Here is a 24,102-nt window from a genome sequence, read left to right as displayed (position 1 = left end):
TCAGGCAAGTACTTTTTCTTATTTTTAACTGAAAAAGCCACATCTAAATCCTTTTCAACAGATTATCAAGAAGCATATATGAAATCAAGAGAAGAAAAAGAAATCTGCCACCCATGGCTAGGAAGTTCAACAAATGTAAATATTTAAAAAGCATTCTTGTTTGCAAATTAAGATAATTTCCCCTCAACTCTCCTCATTCCCTAGAGACAAGAGAGTTTTTCCTAAAAGATGCAGCAAGGGATGCAAAGAAAAGGAGTAAGGAAAACCCAACATTTTTAGCATCAAGTGCTTTTACAATAAGGACTCCTTTATAAATCTAACTCTAGATACAACAAAGCATTTTATTTTTTTCTTCAACACTGAGAAGTTCTGATTTCCAAAATCCTTCCTTGCATGAAAAAGCATGTAAGTAATCTTCTGAATATATGAGTGAGAGAAGGAAAGCAGAAATACCTTCATTATCATTATACAAAATCTTACAGGCAGCTGAGGAAACCCAGGCTCCTTAAAAATTATTGCCAGGTTAAAAAGGCATAATCCATTCCAACAGCAAGTTCTGTCATATATCACTGATTCCCTCAATATTTACATTTTTCCAGCATACCCTGAACTAAGGGTAAGAGGTCAGCAACAGTAGGAGTATGCATAAGAAAATTCATTTCTTCTGATGCATTACATCTTTTTTAATTAGTCAGTAACACAAAAAAAACACCTAAGAGAATGGAGCACAACTTGCAAAGACAACAGTTCAAACATGAAGATTACAAAGGTGGGAAATCAAGGGTGGCATCATTTGCTGAAAGGCTGTGACAACAATCTCAGCAAAGAGTTAGAAGTTTTAAAAGATAAGGATAGAAGTTCTCTGCAACTGGATGAGCCAAGGCAATCCTGTCAACAACCAATCCTGCCAGTAATATTTCTTGCACCTTGATCCTGCTCAATGGAATAGAAAGTATGAAACACAACACACAACTGAAGCAACACTGCAATACTTCAGAGGTTACACCCAAGTTAATTCCATGTTCATCTTATTTTGGAGTAACAAGCGAAAAAACCTGCCCACCCTCTCCTTTCTGAGACTTGCTGTATCATCCTTTACTGACATTAATATTGCTCTCCTTCTTAGGCAAGCCCTGAAAGATTCTGATCCTTTTTATCCTTTAAAGGGAGCAATTAATGCTGCTATTCAGAGTTTCTGACCTTTAACTCTAAGTCCCAGTAGTGTTATTCAGATTTTTCTTTTCAAGTTTAGCAGAAAATAGTAACTATTTGTATCTTCCTAAAGGCAGACAGGCATTAATCCTAACCTCAAACTGGAGTCCATTTTGGAAAAGTAATTTCCAAATTTTTCACTTCCAAATGCGCTCCTCTGCAGGATCAGATGCTTCCCAAACTCTGCCCTTCCAAACTACTGCAGTTGAGGCTCTGCCTTCCACAGGTATTTTGGCAAAACACTTTGAAAATCCTTTCACGGGAGTTCTGCATCCCATACTGCATTCCCCCTCATCATCCTCTGCAGGAGGATGCCTATTGCTATGATTATTTGCAGTGAAGCCACAGTGCCAAGTTCCATTTTCTTTATTCCTGCTAACACCACTCCCCACTCAACCTTCCTGCCTCACATTTTTTCCCCACGGCTTCTTACTCAGCGGCCCTGCTGCTTCTTTCAGAAATATCGTAAGAACATCTCAGAACCAAAATAATGCATCTACTATTTACTATCCTCATCTAATCTGTATTTTAAGCTGTCAAACACAGAGGCTGATTTGATGCCCTGAGAAACCAAGAGAGCATGTCATGATCAGAACTGCCCCACAAAGCATCTTGCATTTTCTTTTCAAAGAGAAACATATGTGGTCTTTTACAAGGTGGTAAACACCTCATATACATATCTCAAAGGCAAAAAAAAAAAAGAAAATATATATATATATATATAAGTACTGTCCATCCCAATTCCTCTCTCAAATAATTTTTTTTTTTAAAAATGAAATCTGATAATTCTAGTCCATCAATACCTTTCTGCTTTAAACCTTCCCTGATAAGAAAGTCGTTAGAGCTCATCTGGAAGACTGACAAGCTGGTATTTCTTCAGACCCAGAGGAAGGGTATTCCAGAGTCAAGACTTCCAAATAGCCAGGGAGAAAAAGTTATACCTATTAAAACAGAAAGAAGACAGGCTCAGCTAGAGCTGCACAGGGAAGGGGCAATCAACTTGACAGTAAATGTAATTAGTGTTATAATTCCTGCCAAAATTAGACATGATATAAGCAGATACAACAAACAAATTTGACATGATACATTACCATTGATGTTCCTAAATATATAGAGGCTTTCTCAAGGATGGAAGTAGGGTTTTACAGATTTTAAGAGGGAAAAAAAAAAATCCTGACAAGCTTCCATCATGTCTGTCTCCATCCTGTTGCTTGTTAAAGTTTACCTCTCCTTTCTGGCTCCTATTTCCTTCACAGTCAAAGTGGCACAAAACATCCTTTTTTTGCTGTAGTTAACTAAAATCGAAGTTGCATCATGTCTCTTTTTCATGTCTTTTATTCCCTCCCTGCCAATCAAAGGCTTCAAGCCATTTGCTTTCTGAACACATTTACAGTCCAAATCCATCCCTGAACATCACTTGCTTGCCTCTCCTGTTTCCAGTGGCACTCATCAAAACTCCTTCCCATCCCATCACAGCTCCATTCAAGTTGCCATCTTCTCTTAGTTCTCACTCACACATCCTTTTCCCTGGGTCCCAATACCAACTTTAAAGGCAATCATAGAAACATGGAATGGTTTGGGTTGGAAGGGTCCTTAAGATGATCTCACTCCAAATCCCTGACATGGGAAGGGAGCCCCTCCACTTGATCAGGAGCCCCATCCAGCCTGGGCATAAAACATAATTTACACCAGATACTGAAGAAAAATCACTCCCAGCTCTGCCCCATAAGAAGCAACAGGAAGACAGATATCCTCTGTGCTCAGAGAGCTGGACATGATTTGGCTTCTCTGTTAACTAAAAAAAATAAATAAAAATAGGGGAAAAAAAAGAAGTGCCACACACCCCACACCTCCCTTCCCAAAAGAAAAAAGAACTGAACTAGAACTGAATGTTTATTTTGGTTTTGCCTCTACTAGAAATCAACACTACATCTTTCATTTAGTCAGCCAAGTTTTATTACAGAAAAATTATGGCTTCATTTCAGGGAAATTTAACCTTTTGCTTATTTTGTTTCAATTTCCATTTTGCATCAAAGCTTTACTTAAAAATACATCGCAACGTCTAGACAAACTTCCCAAGTTCCCAAATCATCTGACTTCTGAGACAGTGACCTCTCATGAGCAATGTCCTCTCCAGGGACTAACCTCGTGTCCTCCCCAGCTGGAACCTCTGGGCTGCTTCACTTCCTGCACACCTGAATTTGCCACCAAAGTACTCGAGATGGGAAAAAATCTAGGTCAGGCGAGGTATTTATGACTTCTTTTATGATGGAAAGTTTAAAAATTACTTTATCCCAAGAAATAAGTCTTTACCTGGACTTGTCTTTGCAATTGCAGCAAACACTGAGCGTATTGCTGTTCATGTCCTGACAAATTACTTTCTGGGAGAATACAAATCATCTGTGCTGAGCTTCGGAAAGGCTCTGGAAGAGAGCTCTGTTTCAACCCACTAGAGACAAAAAGTCAGCCACAAAACAGGCTCCATCCCAGTGGAGAGCCTCCCTTGCTCATAAACATGAGTTTTAATCCAATTCATTAACAGCAGGATTGTCCTCACTGTTGTTGTGCCACATCCTCAGGTTGCTCTTCCAGCCATTACAGTTGGTGCTGTGGGTGTATTCTCTGCTTTATTAACAGTAATTTAATTCAATATATATTCCTACACAGGACAGGTATTTTTATGTTTCAAAACATTTCACAAGACAGACCACAAATTTTTAAATAACAAAACAAGACACACACAAAAAAAAAAAAAAACCAAACCAAAAGAAATCCTATTATGTGTTTCTGTTAGAATGACTTTGTAAAATAAAGTTTGCCGTGACTGTCAAGCCTCCCACCACCTAAGTTTTCCTTCCTGAATAAATACCACACACTAAAAATTGATGCTCCATAAACTGCACCATTGCTGGAGAAAATGGCAATCACAGAGACTGCTGCTTCCTCCTTTACCAAAGGTGTACATTGTCTTTACTACAGATACCTGCAATCAATTACAGAACCATAAATATTTGCAGCCCACAGTTCTCAGAAGTGTCTCAGAAGGCATATGTTAATGCCCAGGAGTCATTTCCCCCACACTGCAGTGCCCTCAGGCTCTCTGCTATCTGCTGACATCAATTTTACAGTGAAAACCCAGCAATTCAGTTAAAATAGGTACTTAGGCAAAGATAAAAACCTCTGCCTAAAGACTCAGTACTACTGTCCTGTTATACACATACAAAAAATTACATTAATATACATATAAATACATATATACATATACACACGCACTTATATTTCCACAGTGTGCTGTGGTGACTTATGCTCTCCACAAATCCCTGCTGAACACACAGCAGACAGAATTCCACACTGCTGTCACCATGTGCTGAAACAATGCCAATGTGAATTACAAGTTATTGTGGGAGATGGATCAGAAACAGACACAATTATACCTAACGAGTGAAGAGATTGTTTCATTTATCTTTCATTTGGAAGGCTGTGCCAGTCTGACAGAGCCAAATGGCATATAGTGTCTTTCTGTCCATTCCTGGCAACCTCAAGACACATAAGGAATCCCCCTCGTTCCTAATAAGGCTGGGATCAAAAAGTTTTGCCACATTAAGTTATCCTACCTCCAACCTCCCAAAAATACCCATTATTCACTACCAGAATATCCCTTTCCTGCACAAACATTTTCTGTTTAACCAAGACTATTTCTCCTCTTTCTCGTAGTTTTTAAGTACCTTTAAATGATCATTTCACTTGTAAAACCCTTTTCACTTTCAGGTCACAATGAGATACCTCATTGCACTGTAAATGAGTTTGTAAATGGGTTTGCACATTCTGCCTTTATCAACAGGGAGTCTGCACAACCAGGGGACACTGGAGCCACCACAGGGATCAGACAGCAGTTTATCTTGTGTGTGATTTCTTCCCTACCTGCCTGGGACATGCACAGACACCACACATCACACACACATTCTAGCCCTACATCACTAACACAGCTTTTTGTTTGCTTTCTTGGTGGCCCTTGAACCTCTCTCCTTACCCATTCCAAGCACTTTCTCAAAACAGCTGCCTGTTATTGTGAGTGCAGGTGGTGTAGGAAAAAAAAACAGCTCCCTTTTAAAGTAGTTACCTTATTTTCAGACACAAATAGGAGCATCAGCTAGATGGGACTGAAAAGGAAAACTAAGATGCTTTTCCAAAAAATATTAGAAGGTTTTGTTTCAATCAGAACAAAAGCTTAACAAATAAAAATCATAATAGAAAGGAAGCACAACTAAAAGCATTCCCAACAAAAATGATGCAGCATGTCCTTAATACTCAAGTGTTTTAACTACATACAGCAGAAGTACAAAAGAACGCCTAAAGATGACTCAATAAGGAAGCATTCAAAGCAGAAAGAGCATTACCAGCATGTTCTTGATAAGCTTGCCCATCCAAAGCACAGTAATTTTTTGCTCTCATGTTCCAAAGCAGACTGCAGACAGTGGGCACTTGTGCTTAGAGACAGAAGTAAGGTAGGACAGGTCACCAGTGACTCAGAGGCTGGGCCTCTGCAGCTTCGGAGAGTGAGCAGAGAAACCTGCCTTCCCTGCAGAGTTTCTGGTTCTAAGCGACCCACACAGCTCTCATCCTCTGGCACAAACTCCTGGACTTTTTTTTTTTTTTTCCAAATAAACAGTACTTCTTTTGCCTGTGGTGCTTTATGTGTTTCCCCTCCCACAGCATCCACTTCACCACCCCAGAAGCAGCTTTGGATGAGATGGGATGCCCAGGTTCCAGAAGGAGCCTGGCAGAGTTCAGCATCCCTCAGCTCCATCTTGAGCTCACCTGGCAATCACAGCCCCATTTCACACCACACCTTCACACTTGCTTTATATTATATAATACTGGGGCAAATAACAGAAAAGCTGGAATGTAATCTCAGTAAAAAAAATCAGTATTTTCAAAGTTCAGGTAAAGAACTGAAGTGATGTGTAGGCAAAAACTCAACGGTGTGGAAGGACTCAACACCCAGAGAAACACACCACAACTGCACAGAGTTTGGCCACGAAGTCTGATGCCACTGTATCATAAAACTTAGTTATAACAAGTTATAACAAGGCATGACAGCCCATCATCCACAGCCTCTCAGCTTCCCTGGTTTAGAGAAAAACCACACGAGCTCTCTCAGCCCTAGGCAGCCCCAGCAGGACTCCCGATCCTCAGCTGTAGCCGATAACACCGGAGCCTGTGAACTGCTGCCAGAACCAGACAAATTTTCATTTTCTATTACCTTAACAAACCACAGAGCAGCACTGTCTTGTGAAAACAACGTTTTTGTCTCACCATACTGGAACAGCCTCCCAAAATGCAATAAAGTTTCCTGAAAACTGACAACCCAGACACATACTTTTTGAACACACTTTGAGACAGTCCATTGGGACAGTTTCCCACACCTACAAAATGCCTCGAGAAGTTCCCGAAACCGGCTCTGTGTCAGGCAGCTCAAGCAGACAGGTCTCTGCTTTACCCCATCCAGCCCATCCACAGCACTGAGCACAACCCACTAAAGCACAGCATATACTTCTAATGGAGAATAAAGAATTTACCTCCCTGAACAACAGCCTGGGGGCATTTCCATCACCTCTTTAATCTGCAACAGCATCCCTGTTGCTCAGCTTTCACAATCCACCTCAGTTAAGGTATGAGGGTGCCAGCAGCAGTGCAGGACAGGGAAGCAAAACAGACACTTGTGAAGCACTGTCAGCTCAGGGTAATTCATTGTTTGGTATTTTCTTATGCCACTCTTTGCTTACAGCCTGCAAAGCCAGACAAGCTTAGTTGCCTTGGACACCTGGATGAAACCATTCACATCACAGCACATCTTCACCACAACCCCCCTGCTCACCCACCAGCAGGGAATCAAAAGCTTCCAAAGTACAACCACCACATGGGTTTTCCACTGCCCAAAACCACTCTTCCACTGCTACCTTTGTGCTGTTATTCAGCACTGAGCTTGCAGCAAGGTACCTGCAGCAGCATCTGGCACGTTTCTCCTGCTCAGGCTCTTCATGTGCTCTCCTCTGCTCCCTGCCACTGGGGCAGTTGCTACTGTGCCCAAACACTAAAGGAGAAAGTGTTTAAACAGGCACAAGAGCTCAGCTCACCTGAGGGCATGCAAGACACCAAATACTGGTTAGGTAAAAAAACCCATTATATTACAGAGCAATGAGACCCATGGGAATCCCCATTTCTCACTCACAAACCCCAGAAGTTCTGTTCTGCCACAAAAGGCAGCTGAAGGCAGCAGCCCCAGTGCCTCCACCAGAGCAGCACGTCAGCAAACACGCGGCGTGCGATCTTATCGGTGAGGCTTTCTAGTGAACAGACATCCCTAGAAAGCAGTCACTACAAATACAGTTTTCCTGAATATCATTACTGATCCAGAAGTAATGAAATAGCAGATAATATGGCCCCAGGGTACAAATCAGCCACCTACCCTAATGCATACAGATGGAGCTTAACAGCTCTTTTGGTCTTCCATTACTAGAGTGAAATGGGATCTTTGAAACACCATTGAGACAAAGCAGAAGAGAAAGTTTACTAATGAGTGATGTTTACTTCTGAATCTTCAGAAAATGCTTTTCAATGCTGTGATCTGAAATAAATCCTCTGTTTTCATGTACAAAGATGACTAGACGCAGCTCCCCCTCACAGAACCAAGATAAAAAAATCAGAGTGTACTATCTCCTGCTCTCCCCTCGTGTTGCAGAAAAGACTGCCGAAAACAGTACCTCGATAATTTTTATAATAATTAACAATGAAAACTTTATCCAGTCCCACCAAAACAAGCAGCAAAACCGTCACAACTTACAGCAGGATCATGCTCTCCTTGCTGATGCTCGCAGCAGTAAAAGCAGCAACTTCCACAATGCTCTAAAACCGGCTCTTCACTATGTAAGGTACCGGCCAGCACAGAATCCTCCTGCTTCCATCCTTAGGGAAATTCAGCACTTCACCTCGAGCCTGCCCCCGCAAAGACACACTGTTGTGCATTCTGAGCTGGTCTCAGCCCCATGAACCTGCCAAGAACCAGCCAAGAACGAGCAAAGCCCACACACGGCTCTGTGCACACCCTGGCACAGCCACACCTGCCTTCTTTGGGATGCACCCCTGGACTCCAGAACCTCACTTTTACACCATCTCTTTCATCTGTTCACCTAATTTAGGAATTACCTAAATTCCACTGGAGTCTTTTCAGAAGCTAACACGTTCACTACTTTTCTCAGTCATTTTCCTTAAAGTTTGAAGATTTCACAACACAAGTTGAGCAGCCCTGCAAGGCACCTGTGTGACACGAGGCACAAACAACAGCAGCTCTCTGCCATCACATCCTCTCACAGGTACTTTCAGTGGTACCCAGTTCTAACAGGTAGATTATGCCACTCACCTGCACACACAACAGACATCCCCTGTACCACTACTTCCAAAAATTACATCTTCAGGCAATCAATTCTTTAAGTTGATTTTCTGTTTGCATTAGAGGAATTAACCAATATATTTCAATTATACAAAAGAACTGGAGGCAGTGGTCCGCAAGTACTTTTTATGACCCTCATCTATTCTTTTAAAAGCCTTTACAGAAACGCTCAGGCAGGCACAGGAGTGGGAGGGAGAGGAGGAGGAGGAAAGGAACAGCATTACAGAGTCCTCATCATATCTTCACATAAATAAAGTCCAAACTCTGTGCGGTTTGACCTTGAACGAATAATAATACATAAAATAAATACAAGGACGAGCACAAATTAAGAATGAACGTTCAAAGTAATGAATGCTTAATGAAGGAGCGTGCCTTGTTTAAAAACACCGACTGAAGAATCGACGGAGGGAAAAAAGACAACCCAAACACACCGCGATGCTGTGACCGGGGGTGGGTGGGCAGGTGAATAAGTAGGGGTTTAGAAGCGATCCTGCGCGACAGAGCCCAGACCCAGCCGCGATCGCCCTGCCCGCGGCAGCTGCGCTACTTTCAGCGCTGCTCGGCGGAGCGGAGTTGGCGGCGGTGCCCGCACCGAGCCCGCGGTGGCCGCGGCTGGCGCTGCCCGTCCCCATCCGAACTTCACCTGTCTCCCGGGGGTGCCGGTGCTCGGCGCCCTGCCCCGCTCCTCCCGCGGGGGCAGGAGCCGGACCGGCGCAGGGAGATGCGGGGGATGCCGCCAGCAGCGAGACGGGAGATCCCGGCCGGAGCGGTCCCAAAACCGCGGCAACTTCTCCCGCGCGGCGCGGCGCGACCCGGCGGCTCCGTCCATCCATCCACGCACCCGCACCCCCGCCCGCGAGCCGAGCCCCCGGACCCACCCTCTCCCCCGGCAGCGGGGCGGCCGCACCTCCTCGCATCCCGGAGCGCGGCATGGACCCCGGCGAGGAGCGCTGCGGCGGGAGGACTGCGGAGCCGGCGCCGCGGGCGAGCGGGGCGGGACGGGCGCGCAGTCCCCGCTCGGCCCCGCGGCGCGGAGGGGCCGCGGGCGGAGCGAAGATGGAGGAGGCGCGGCCCTGCCCCCGCCCAGCCCCGCGCGGGAGCGGCGCGCGCGGCGCCCTCTGCCGGGCGGCGCCGGGACGGGCCTGAGGGGGCTGAGGGGGCTGAGGGGACGCGGGGAGTTGTTCCTGGAGCACGGACACCGCGGCCTTTCACGGGTGATAGTGAAAACGCGCTAGCGCAACAAAACCAGTCAAAACTGAGTTTTAGTTGTTTGCTTGCCCCACAGCGAATTCCCAACACCGCGTCTTCACCAACCTTCCCGTGCTGCTCGCCACACAGTGCTGAGGGTGCTTGCAGTGATTCCATAAGAACTCCCAGGTAATCACAGAACTGCTGAGCCGATTGGGTTGGAAAAGCCCTCTGAGATCATAGAGTCCAACCGATGCTCGATCACCACCTTGTAAACCAGACCTTGGCACTGAGTGCCACATCCAGGCTTTCCTCTCGCAGCTCCGGGGATGGTGACACCGCACCTCTCCATCCCAATGTCTAATCACCCTTTCTGTGAAAAAATTCCTCCAAATATCCAACCTAAAGCTCCTCTGGCACAGCTCAAAACCATGTTCTCTCATCTTGCCACCTGTTACCTGCGAGCAGAGCCCAACGCACCAGGTGGGAGTTGCAAGGACTTAGAAGGTCCCATCGGAGCCTCCTTTTCTCCAGGCTGAGCCCTCCCAGCTCTCTCAGCTGCTCCTCAGTCTTGTGCTGTTGAACCTTTCCCAGCTCCCTTCCTGGACACGCTCCAACCCCTCAGTGCCCTTTCTGAAATGAGGAGCCCAGAACTGAACAGAGAATCACCATCTTTGCCCAAGGAACACTGGTCCCATTTAGTTTCAAATTCATCTAAGCCATATTTTTGAGGGAAGTAATTAGTGCAAGAGCTCACCAAACTGACAGAAGTCCTCGATTAAGGAGGGAATGTTTATTGATTGCAGAGAAGATACCAAATCCATCACTTTTTAAATACATAAAGTTTACTTTGTCTGCACTATTTAAAAATTCAAATAGGCATTATTCAGCAATTGTTTATTTTCTTTGAGACCCAGTCATTAAGTTCAGGCATTATTCAGGAAAATTTAATGCATACATCCAACTGAGACAGTAAGAGGTGACTGTTCACAATAAAATCACAATAGTATCTATTTCTTTTCACACTGCTTTTCACACAGTTCTTATTTCTGCTAAAGAACAGAACATCCCTTGTGTGTTAAAGAACCCAAGGGATAACCTATTTAGGTTTTGAAAATGTCCAGGTTCACTTGGGCATTTTCCATTTGACAAGAACAACATGTACAATATTTTCATGGACGTGGATGCATCATCTATGATCCTCAGTTTACTTTTTTGTTTACAGAAATATTAAGTCTTCATGCAAGGATTGTTCACATCATTTACAAACTCAAAATGAAACCAGACCTTTGTTGTAAAAAGCAGAGTTCCTACTTTCAGAGAGTTCTACCTTACAAAGATGGGAGACAGAAGAGTAGAAATGAAGGCAGACAGATGTGCTGATACATATCATAGATGTGAAACCCTGATCAGAGACTGAAACACAAGCTTCTTGGCTCCAGGCTGAGCCTCTCCCATTGCTCTCATGAATTCTAAAATCCTGGACATTTGCTGGGGAGGGACAGTTCACCAGAGATTACACACAGTTGATCAGGAATGTTCCAAACTAAGTTTTGTGACAAAATTTATATTTTTCGAAGTGAGAACACTTGGTCAAAGAGGATTGGTTTTAAGATTTTTTTCTTAGCTCTTTCCCAGGTCAGAGAGCCCTACCCCCAAGAGTGAGTGGCAGAGGGCACTCACCAGGGCTGCACCAGCCCCAGCTTCACTGCTCTCTTTATTCCATTGAAAAAATTTTAAAGGTCTCATTTTTGCTTGATACAGAATGGAAGACACCTCTTGAAATGTCAGGGGCAAGTGACACTTCCTTTTCCTGACTGGCTCTGGACTACAGGCAGTTACACTCTCTTTGCCTCCCCACAGTCCTCGTGCTGTTGTCTGCTAAGAATAGCCACATTCTGCCCCTCATGGTTGGAGTTAAAGCATATGGGGAACTGCAGTTCTGCAATTCTTAATTTGCCAATGCAGAGTTTGCATTAATGCAGCTAATCCAGCATCTGGATATGGGAGCCTGAACTCCTCCCTGCAGCCCCAAGAGTAGCACTGATGAAAAAAAGAGGCAACACAAGAGGGCAAGAGAGTCCTCACAGTCCTCCAGCCAGCAGAGTGCCAGCACCCTTCATCACACACTTTAGCTTTGATTCTCTTCCTTAGGACTTCCGCTTCCGTCAAAATACTCATGGATATACCTAAAAGACGTGTAGGAAATGAATACAGAGTGAATATGCAGGAAATACATTAAGTAAACCTGCTTTTCTCAATTTGAATAGGAAGGCTGAAGGATGAGACCAAGAAGCAGCAACAGGAAAATAAAAGCACAAAAATAGAGTGGAAGGAGCTTGGAATTTGGAGTAACCTGTTAGGCTGGGTTTTAGCCCAGATCACTCATTGTTTCTTCGTGTTTCTGCTCCTTGTGATCCTCTTGTTACGTGGATCTCGCCTGCTTGGTTGGGCTCAAAGAAAGAAAACTGGTACCCAAGTGCTGTGGGGCCTGGAAGGTTTAAGCCAGCTCTTGCTTATGGATGACTGGCCCAGCCTAAGAAGTGAATAACAAAGCTGCTTGAATGACAGCTTGGATCAAGTTCATAATGACCTGGTTTGTACAGGCCAGGTGTTATGTAGATTGGAGCTTGTTATTGTGAAAAATTCTGGCAAGGCTCGCGATGCAACAGCCAGTTCCAGCAGAGCTGGGCAGAAAGCCACAGACTACAGGCAGGTCCATCTTCAGCACAATGGGCAAAGCAGCCACCTCCTCCTGTACTCAGTACCATGGGGACCTGAACCAACCTGCCTGCACAGCATCTGGAATAAAGCTTATGCAAGAACAGAGAACAGTTTCAAAACATGGCATTCCAGGCTTAAAAACAAAGAGGTAATCTTGCATAAAAACACGGCGCCAAGTTTTTGTCTGTTTCTTAGGGAGCAAAGATTCAGAGCAAAATGGTACAAGCCACCCACTGCAGCATTAATGGAAAGTGAGCAAACTGTTACAGAATGCCCCTATCAATATATTCTGCATTTGTTAGGAAGTCTTTCATAATACTTTCATAATTCACTTTTTATGTTATCTAAAAGTAGTTACTAGAGTAATGTGGATGAAGAGCTGTCAAAATTAGGTCTCACCTCTGATTTGTTCTCTTGATCTTTATCATTAATATGAACACTATGATTTGTTACTGAAGCTAGTTGGACTTAAATTTTATTCTTTCTATAGATGGCCATTTTTTCAAAAGAGGAAAATTTAAAAAAAAAGTAGGGAAAGTGTCTTGGGTGCAATTTTTGTAATAATAATTAATACGAAACTCAAGAAATAGGGACTCTTTTCATCAATACTCAGCATTTATTCCTGTGCCCCAAGTTAATAAAAGGGACTGTACAGATCAAAGTAAAGCCAGTCAGATGAATAGATCAGGTTTCTATTTTTCTTATAGTGAAGACTTAATAAGTATGGTCATAGTGATGTTTTTACACTGTACCACAAAAGCTAGTACAACTCAGGAGAAGAAGTCTGATCTATGTGAGATTTACTAGGATGTTCATAACTTTACCAAATAAATGACAGCTTTTTCTATATGGAAAGTATGTCGTATCAGTTTTCATATTGCACCACGGAAAAGCAGCAGAAAGCCAAGCAGATAATGAAAGGTTGACACAATGGTTTGCAGCCCAAAGGCACAGCTTTAGGGAAGTGTTATATGCAGGCCTGGGACAAAGTAGGAGTGGTTGGGCTTTAATGCTCCATGGAAAGGTGTGTTATGAGGAGTTTTGTGAATCTCTCACTGTTCCAGAACTTACACTGAGGTTTAGAAGTTATTTTTAATAGTCTATTACAAGCTGGGATCATGACAAACTGAAAAAAGAAATTATCCTCTCATCCTTAGGGGCAGTGCCTCAGAAATCGATGCTAATGAACAGACTGCAGCACAGGGAAGCTTGCATTTCCCCTGCTGCACCAATTTTGTGCATTCACAAGGGACACTGCAAGTGCCATCATGTGTAATTAGAATCAGGGAAGAGGAAAAAAGGATATCATTCATTCACACTTCTCATGGTGTCATTTCTTTGTGGCAGATTTAACAGAGATTAAACAGGCATTCAGTTTAATACTAGTCCTATTAAGGACCAAGCATAATTTATTTTTAATTATGGACTTATCAAGACACCAGCATAATTGATGGCAGTCCTGTTGTGATCATATCCTTAGATGATGACTTCTTTAGCAACAGAAGAAATGCATCCAGGCAGGATATTTATCTTTACCAACATTCTAGTTAGAGCGCACATCTGTGAATAGATCCAGTCGGTGTTAACTTTGGCTCCCAACCCACCACCCATTAGTGAGTACAATACCCAAATCCCAGTGTGCATCCCTGCCTGAACCTGAAATAACTTCTGAGTCAGGGTTTGAAATCAATCCTCCCTGCGGCACAGACCTGCAGAGGCTGATCAGCACAACAGCCCCCTCTTCCCCACAGCCCAGCTGCCTCTTCTTATTCATCTCCACCCAACTGTCCCACAAATGGTGGGCTCAAAGTGTTTCTCAAGGGACACAAAGCTTCTTTTTCCATGACCTTACTGTACACCATAGTTCAAGGCACAGGTAGTAGAGGCTGTAAATTGGAATCATTTGTCCTGTTCAAATATCAAGCTCATGTTATTTTTGAGAATGCAGAATCAGACCTTTTGATGCCAGTGATGGGTTGAAGAAGGGAGAACACTTACCGAATAAATAATCACTACAAATTAAAGCATAGACAGAACTCCTACAGAAGACCAATTATCTTGCTGGCTAGAGCCCCGGGAGCTTAAAACTGTGATACCCTTGTTAATGTCTGAGGAAACACAACAGTTGTATCTGTGAGTAAGAGAAAGTCCTTTTTAAGTACCATAGTGTGCAGGTTAAAGAAAAACATGAGTAGGGTGCAGCACAAAGCAATGCATCTGCCACCTATTCACCAGCCATGGCAGGGCAAGAAAAGCTGAGATGGAGGCTCTTCACAAGCTATTAACCTTTCCTGATTGGAGTCTTGCTTTACAGAAAGAGCAGCAAGCACCTACTCAAAGAAGGGTGTCCCTGCAAATAGTAACTGGCAATAATTTAGCAGCTGGGAACCTGTCAAGTGTTAAGGGTTTTTGTACTGACACACTGCTTGTTTAGTAGAAAAAGGGATAGCAAGAGATAAAGAAGGCTCATGCTAGTGACTAGTAATTAGATTTGAAATCTATCAATGACTATGGAGCAAAACACTAAAATTAAAGATATTTTCTAATCATTATGGTTTTGCTTTGGGGGTATTTTTCTCTCTATTAATGCTTCTGTTCCACTGCTTTAATTAAGTGTTGAATACAAGGTAAGGGATTTGTTCTACACAATCAATAATGGCATTCTGATGCTGATTTTAAATTTACTTGCTATTTTTAACATGCTGCTTAGTTATTGTCTATCATCCTTAGTCACACCTTGGGCTCTGCAGATACATGCCGGCACAGGAGGTTCCAAAGAAGGACTTTGTCTCAAGGAGGTCGAATCCTGTTGCATTCTTCTGGGGACCCACTGGAGAGAGGAGCAGTCCCTCCAAGCATGCCAGTGGTGGTAAGCACTCCTTGCGTGTCTGTAGAAATCTGGTTTGGCTCAGCCACATTCATAATGAATGACTTTCACTTCCTACCATACTTTACTGAGTTTGGCTGCTCTTATCTCGTGAATGTTTTACAAAGCCAGTACACATAAGTACTTCCAACACTACAAAACATCTGCCTTGATAACACTACAGATTTATGATATTATAGAATGGCCTGGGTTGAAAAGGAATTTACAGATCATCTCATTCCAACCCCCTGCCATGGACAGCGACATCTTCCACTAAACCAGTTGGCTCAGAACTCCATCCAGCCTACCCTTAAACATTTACCTTGATACAATTTATTATTTCAATGAACTGCTGTTAAAAGCCCTGTCATGCTTAAAAACATAAAAACATGAAATAGGAAAGTGTTCACTCTGTAAATGGCTGCAATTTTTAAGACAAAAAAATTAAAATTACAGAACATAAATGGGATGAAAGAACAAACAGAAACTCAGACAACAGATTATTAATATTCAGCCACATTTTTCAGAAGGTTTCTCTGATTTCTGTTGTACTAGAAAGCAGTCATCACTTTTTGCCTAAAGAACCAAAGATGAGAGGGATGTTCAACTCAGCAAAGAGCCTTCCCTTCATAGCAGGTCCCTTTCCTTCTCCAGGGGCTACCTGTTTAATGACTAAACATCACAGCACTCTCCAGAATTTGTATGCACCTTGTGTACCTTTGAAAAGCACTTAGAATACCTGAGTATAAGTCCTCTCTGTTTATACATGCAAACACAATAAATGCATTATACACAATTTTCCGTCACCTTCTCAAGCTTTTCATAACTTTCTAGAATTGCACTTTTCTGCAATTTAAATAGAAAATAACATACTAAATTTAACCAGTTTCCAGCAGTAAGGATTCAATTCAATAGTAAAGATTCAATTCAAACATCATTCGTATCTATGTAAGTGGGATATATGCAGAAAAGAGCTCAACTCAAGAACAACCACAAAACATTTGAAATTATTTTTGCTCCATTTTTTAAGAAAGGTTTTAAAAAAATCATCTCCTACGTTTTTCTTCCTCTGTATTTAAGGGTGATAGTGAATTTGTCTGACATTTCCAGGGAAGCCAGGTGTTTAGGTTCATTTCTCCTGAAGGCTTGCTTACTGTGCACATCATTTCACACCCAGGCTGTCCTGCCAGAAAAACACTGCAGCCTCCTAACAGCATTTAGGACTTAGTTTGGTGTATTTGTTCCTCTTTTTTCCCATGACAAGTCATCTCCCACTTTAATAAATCCACAAAGCCATCCTCTGCACCACATCCAGGAGGACCAACAGGATGGGGAATAAATGGACTCAAACCCTTCTAAAGAGAAAGATCACATGGTGTAGAATGCCTTAATATTACTGACTGATTAAGGCAACAGTTACTAACTTTATTAATGTTTTCCTGCTCCTGAAATCCTCACTTAGTTCTTCTTTCTCTGCCTTGCAGTTATTGCTTTTCCACTTTGGGCGCCTATAGAAGTTGAAAAGTTCACTTGACACATGGTCTTACTAACGGCTAAATTTCGTTTTTGAATGACATTTCTGCAATTTTATTTGTTTTTAAACAAAAAAACTATTTTAAAAGACACTTTGCAGACTTTTAAAGTCTTTTATGGAACTCACATACATATGCTGAAATATCCCTTCTTTCACTATACCCTTGTTTTCAGCACCATATCAGACAAATTTTCTGCACAATGTGGGGGTTTTTTTCAGATGCCAAGAAACAATGCAACTATTTTAGGCAAAATCTCATTGATTCCTAAGGCTATAACTAACCACTGGTGGAACTACTCTGAACTTTAGATTAGTCTGTGTTGAAGCACTGCAGGATTAGTTATAATTAACTGTCATCATGTCATTTTTCTCCCAACAACTTGGATTAAAAAAAAAGGGGGGAAATATCCCCTAGCAGCAACCATGATTAAAATGTCTTTGTTTCCCATCCCAAATTTCATTTTTAACCCACAGGGGTCACAAGCTCTTCTCCACATACATCTCAGTTTTCACACAGATACCTGTGCCTTGTCTACAACACAAAAATAAGCATTTTTAACAGCAGCTGGAGAGTCAGTTTTTCAGATGCTGTAAGCAGCTTAAGACAAATATGTAATATTAAGTAAGTGCTTCCTTTCTAAACCATTTAAATCCCCTGGTATAATAGTTTGGTGGGTACCTCTTGCTGCTTTATTCATTTATATTGCTTCAAGGAGCCTGTTAAAGCCTGTAGGCACACATTCAAAAATAATTTAAAAGGACATGAATTCATCAGCGAGCCAATGAAAACTAATGGTAGCTCACCAGTTGCAATCTGTGCTAATTAAAAATAATATAAAACTATCTACTATTTGGGATTTTACTAGTCTAGCCTAGGTCTCTAAGCTCTGCAGCAGCATCCTGAGAGTTAACAGGATCCATATCCCCCACCTCTAGGAGAGGTGATAGCTTTCACCTAATGTATCACCCATGACATGATAATTTTCAGAATACAAATGTTAACAGCAGTTACTAAAAAGGTATACTTAAATGAACTAATATGAGGCAGACCCCTGGTCAGATCCAGTAAGACATCTCTTGTGCTAAGGACCAGAAAATACAAGCACAAAAAATACAATACTACCCCAAGTGAAAAAGATTTATACCTCTCTCAAAGTTCCAAACTAAGGGAGATTTCCCCCTCTTCTTTTGTTTTATGTAACTCTGAGCTGTAGCTAGGAAATGAAGTGCTCTGTGTAAGGTGTAAGGATTTCACTGCCTTGCAGGAGGAAGCTCCTACCAGAGCCAAGGTTTCATTTTGCAGTGTGGGCAGGTAAGCCACACCATACACGAGCAACTTCATTTCTTTGGGATCAGCTCTGGGACATGGCTTAATTCCCTCTCCCGTTTTTGCAGCACAAGCCTTTCCTCTCTAGTCTGAAGGGCAAAACATTCCCTTTCTGTAGTCTCTCTGCAACCTTCTAAATTTGAACAACACTTAATGAAAGATGCAATACCAAACATTTTAACTGGATGTAAAGAAGTGGGAAAATTATACATTTGCTAAGATTTTGTGCTGTACGTGTGTATTTACCTTTACTGAGTAGATGAGATAATACCCCTGACTGATTATCTCTTGCTCTGAAGTTAAATGACATTTGTAACACACACATTAAGGTAGTTTCTGAACAATGACCCACCAGAGTAAAGCTGCATCCCTTGGGCAAAGCATCTGAAGAGGTGAACCAATGATACTGGTGCCAGTGTGCTTTACACGAGATAGATAAATTCATGGAAATCCTCATGTGCCTCCAGGATATGGAAAGGCATAGCACAGCTCAACTGCCACATCCCTGGCTGAATTGATAGGACAAGGAGGAATGGATGCCACCTGACAGAGGGCAGGATTAGATTAGAGATTAGGAAGAAATTCTTCCCTATGAGGGTGGTGAGGTCCCAGCATGGGGTGCCCAGAGAAGCTGTGGTTGTCGCATCCCTGGAAGTGTCCAAGGCCAGGCTGGACGGAGCTTGGAGCAACGTGGGACAGTGGAAGGTGTTCCTGCCTGGGGCAGCAGGGGTTTGGAATGATATAGCCTTTAAAGTGACTTCCAACCCAAACCACTCTGTAATTCTACAATTATCAGCAGTGGATCTGACTCCATCATATTAAAGGAGGAACATCTAGACCCTGCCTTTCATGAGCAAATCAAAGCTGCAAAAATTTTCATCTACCAATAAAGCAAGAACAGGGCCAATGATATAATTCATTCAAACATGAATGAGAGAAACTTAACTATATCTATATCTATTTAAATATCGGTAGCAAGTGATGAGGGTGAGGTAGCAAGTGATGAAGGGTGAGGTAGCAAGTGATGATTTCATACCTGGAATAAAATAATTGCTCATAAAAGTCCCCAAAGGAAAACAGACAAGGTGGGTTGTTCAAGCTGCTCTTGAGAAGTAATGGCTGTCTTTACCACATCAGACATTTTTCATAGAATACTTCATTCCTCCATGACTCCGTGAAACTTATTCCTAGTCTTCAGAAATCCTTCAAAACCAACTTTCTTTTTTCTGAGGTGTTGATTCAGTTAAAAATATTTGCTCCTTGATAAATACTTTTCCCATCTAACACTTCAGGCTGCCAGCAGCTGCAGGAAGCCCCAAATTGGTTTTATACCTTCAAACACTCCCAACTGCCAGACAAAATTTAGAGCAGCTTCCACCATTCTGTGTCTTCTCTGGTCCTCTCTAAAACCTTGTAGGCAGCAATGGGGTCTGACTGGCTTCACCTTGGTAAGGGAGTAAGACAGTGATAGCAAACTATTGCAGTTTGAAAGGAGTGATCCACAACAAGCCACCAACTTCTCTTTCACTTCACACCATTTTTGGCTATAGTACAACAGTGTGGAAGGAATTCAAAACATTTTTCTTTTTAGTTTTGTATCTAGAACTACATGAGTCCAAATGAAAATAAATCAGAGGAAACTCCATGCTTCCCCAACTCCTACAAAGGGCACCTTGGCTTAAATTGACTGAGTTTTAGAGAAAATCTGAGACTCATGCAGATTTCATTCCTTCAGGTTCAAGAGCAAACACAGTGAGGAGAAAGAGAATTGGGAAGAGGAAGTCACAAGCTATTCAGTTTACCAGAATCCAGACACTTACAGAGTTTCATGTAGAGATGACCAAAAGAGAAATATTTTTCTGATGCATTAAATGTTACTCTAAATTCATTCATGCTCCTCTTAGCCGGCAGATCAAGTCCATATAATTGCCAGCAAATGCCCATAATTTGATTGATGTCTTCTCATCCATGTAGAAATCTGAAAAGGATCCTTGTAAATGATTAAGTATTTTATTCCTGGCAGCAAAATGAATGAAAGAAAAAAACCTGCATGGATTTCTAAATGGCAAACACACTGGGCTAGGGCCTGAAGTGGCTGGATTCCAGTGCCTCTACTAAGGAAAGCAGAACAAAGGTTGTTTTAAGATTTCATTTGTGCTCCAACCATAGTGGCAGTGAGAAGGCATTTTGACCCTCAGTACAGTAAATTATTTCCTGATCTGACAAGCTCCAGAGAACATTTCCCAGTCTGGGATCACTGTGGCACAGGCTGCAGCAGCTACTATAGAGGCCAGGACCTGTGCACAGCTAGTGATGAATGCCCTGGGTACTGAGGGAGGCTAAAAAGGGACCTTAATAAGGGGAAGGGACTCATCTCCAGGTTTAGAAAAAAGGATTTTGGTATTATATTCATAGTGAAAACTAAATTCTTAACCACAGCAATGATCAAAGAAGAGCCATTTGTTCATTTTGAGGGGCTAGTTGCACCCATGAATTTGAAAGAGGATGGTGGTTATTTAACCAGAGTCTTTTTAAAAGAAAACCGAGAAAAGACAGAAAAAATGAAGACTAATGAGACAACTTCAGAAGACCACTTTTTCTATAAATGATTTATTAGAAAAGAAATAACCTGGAAACCAGGATTCACAATCTCCCAACCAATCATCCATTTCATGTAAAGTTGCTGTCTTAACCTGCCAAAAGAAATCAAGTGTAAAAAAGTAATGAAAGAAATGGCACATTCCTTTTGGACTTAAAGATAGTGTTTAGCTTTAAAAGTATAATCTAAAAATAAACCCTGCTGCTCACTAGTCTCATTGTATACCCAGATTCATTCTTCTTCATTTAATAGGAGACCGATCTAATATCCATTTGGCATCCAGCAAATCTTTTAGTCAGTGGAAATACACAATTATAATAATTGTTAGAAGTGGGTTTTTGCAATAAGGAACTAAAAAAACATCTGGCAATTAACTAACATGCACCCATTTCTTCTTAGATTTGCCTTATTTCAACATTGTCAGCATGGCATATGTCAAACTACCTCAGTGTGAGGCAAAATAATTGTTAAAATGAAACTATGAAATAACACATACTTACAGGAACAGGCAATGTCAACTGATGTACCAAAGAGATGACACAATTAATGGTCTAATTATAGCATATTTATAAACCTTGCACTAAATCTCATTTTCTTATGTGAGTGATACCTTTGAAGTTAATGTGACTCAATTATCTTCTCTGTGAGAAGTGGTTGCATAAGGTTTCCAGCTGCAGCATACCTGGAAGGTGAACAGTCACCATCCTCTCAAGGGGTAAATGTCAGACATTTATTGGTCTGAATATCAATAATTCTGAGAGCTCTTCCTCGGACTGTATTGCACAGCATCCGAGGGCTTCCCTGCAATGCGTAACAGCGACTACAGACTCAACACAGCTTTAATATTCAGAAAACTTCCTTCCCTCTACAAAAATGTTTTGATGCTTACACTTTTCCCGAGTTTAAAGTTGAACTGCCAAGCATTTAAGGACCTAATTGCAAGGGAGATTGCACAGCTGAGTTATATCATACCAAAATTTAAATAATAGAAATGATATGCTATAAGAAATTTGTAGGTTGAAGGGGAAAAAACCTTCCACTTTTTGACAGTGATGTTATTACTCTGCTGAAGGTAGTAGCTCAGACCTGAGCACTGATCCTCAGAGAGCTAACTCTCCTGTTGGCATTCACTTCATAAATAATCCTGCAGAACAACCAGGCACATCTTGTCTCATAATAACAAAGATGATCTTTCATTTCGATTTCTCCAGGCAGGAAAGAAAGGAGAGAGAAAACCTCATTTATATCAGGTAGCTTCTCTGCTACTCCTAAGTCAGGCATGCATTGCTCATTTAAACGTGTAGGAGTGCAAACAGGAGGAAGGGCTAAAAACAAAGGGTGCACCTGGCAGCCTGGGAATCTCTCCTCATAAACCTAAACCTGTGCTGGGCTGTCTGCATCCTGTCATCCAGGTAAAAGGAATCAAATAAAAAAAAAAATTTAAAAATCACCTTCTGCTCTTCAGACTGTTCTGAAAATTGTTGTGGGTCGTATGAAAGAGCCTGACTTCTCAGCTCCCTGACAGAGTGCAAATTCAGCTGCTGTCTTCTGCAGGGGAGATAATGCCACAGCAGGACATTCTTGGAACACTTCTTTTTGTTCCTATGTATGTCACGATCACACAGATTCTTCTTCTGCAAAGCACCAGCTCACAAAGACAGACAACTCAGCCCAAAGAAACCAGGAAGGAACTCTTCCTCAAAATAAAGTGATCAGTAACAGCTAATCATTAATCAAGGGCCATCATCCCAAAAATAGATTTGCACTTAGTAAAAGGTTAACTGGAAAATATAAAGCTTACTCTGGCCCAAAAATTCCTTAATCAGTTTGTTACATTTCAGACTGTACCACGACAATCCGCAAATCAAGTGAAGGCCAAGGAGATGGAAAATCCCTCTGACCTAATTGCAGGCTTCAGCACCTTATGTGATCTTATGATCACACCCAAGAGAAAACACTATTTCTATTCATTTTCTTACAGTTTCTAGTTCAGCACTTTACTTGGAGGTAAAGTCACATTGGGGGTGATAACATTTTTCTCTGAAGTATCTCTCTTGTAAAGTGAGCTTTACAAGAGAGTGCAGATATTAAATATTTGTCTACAGGAAAGAAAGGCTTTCACAAGTAGACCTAACTTATGGTATAATCTTCATCCAATAAAGCTGTATTAGATCAAACAGTACTTGATGTTCTGGCAGCAAATTGATTTGGGTATCCCAGCTAGCAATAAACTGGAGAAATTTTTGCATAGGATTAAATAATGTACAAATAATGTCTGTACCTACTTAAAAGATTGAGTTTAAATGCTGTTTAAACTAAAAACAAATTGCTGAGACATGTTTAAGTGCTCCAGCCAGATGAATCACAGTATGCCCAGAACTCCCACTAAATCTATTTTATCCAAAGAGCTGCGTGGATAAAACTGACAGAAAAATATGCTGCTAAAACTGATCACATCAGTTGTTTCCCAACACTGATCACTCCTCCTTGCTGCATCCTAAAGACATACCTTGGATCACTAAATTCATTTCAAATACTTGCCTGCAAGTATCTGTCCTACTTCAGAACTGAATGCATGTTAGTTTTATATGAATTTAAAGGATAATTCAGGAGGTAATTTTGTCAGATTCTGTAAAGTCCCTGTGGACTTCATCTGGAATGCTAAAGGCTTGAATCCCTGGATCCAAGGTGAGTTTTGTCATCACACTTCAGCCATCAGGCAAAGTGGGCAGCAGCTGGTGGGCATCCTCCTCACCTGGGTGGTCACCTGGGTGTCCAGGATCAAGGGCTTCACCTGGTGAGCACCCTGGCCACCAACAGCAAACTGCCCCTGGCAGGGCCTGCAATGCCAGGCCAGGAAGGGAAAACACAAATCCCTCCATTTCACAACATTTATATTGAAAATCAGAATTATTTATTCTAACTTGCAGCTAAATTAATGGAAGAGTGACTGGGATAGGAATATATAACGATGAAAATAAGGGCTTTTGCTTATTGTCATAAGCATTCTGTTGTCATATTGGGTTAATGAAGAGAATCTGTGGCTGCATCAGGGACAGTGTAACCCCAACTTCAATTAATGGTATTGGGTTTTACACCTTCAAGGGTAGGCATAAAATAATAAAGAGTATGGGGCTTGCCCACTGACTGCAGCAGAAAACTTTCAAGGTGCAAGGGGAGATCATTAGTACTAGCAGTGCAC

General features: G+C 41.9%; 1 protein-coding gene and 1 long non-coding RNA gene across 4 annotated transcripts in view; one reads left to right on the top strand and one right to left on the bottom strand.

The window, feature by feature from the left end:
• THSD7B (thrombospondin type 1 domain containing 7B) overlaps window positions 1–9,755 on the bottom strand; it is a 298,549-nt gene extending 288,794 nt beyond the window's left edge. The window contains exons 1-2 of one of the 3 annotated variants that reach the window (XM_086898693.1): window positions 9,570–9,714; window positions 2,016–2,153 (exon numbers count right to left, since the gene is read on the bottom strand). The gene's annotated coding sequence lies outside the window, so the exon portion shown is untranslated. Of the gene's footprint in view, window positions 1–2,015; window positions 2,154–9,540 lie in introns of all 3 variants that reach the window. The other 2 variants (XM_086898690.1, XM_086898691.1) reach the window with 2 other exon arrangements.
• Window positions 9,756–9,782: 27 nt separating this feature from the next.
• The window catches only part of LOC147652303 (uncharacterized), a 39,582-nt gene continuing 25,262 nt past the window's right edge, over window positions 9,783–24,102 (top strand). The window contains exons 1-2 of the long non-coding RNA XR_015289547.1: window positions 9,783–12,722; window positions 15,305–15,443. This is a non-coding gene — a long non-coding RNA (uncharacterized LOC147652303). The remainder of the gene's footprint in view (window positions 12,723–15,304; window positions 15,444–24,102) is intronic.

Source organism: Cyanistes caeruleus, chromosome 7, assembly GCF_971803275.1.
Source record: "Cyanistes caeruleus chromosome 7, bCyaCae1.hap1.1, whole genome shotgun sequence".
Lineage (NCBI taxonomy): Eukaryota > Metazoa > Chordata > Aves > Passeriformes > Paridae > Cyanistes > Cyanistes caeruleus.
The sequence above is the reverse complement of the archived record's forward strand: the minus strand, read 5'-3'. Positions and strand labels throughout refer to the sequence as shown.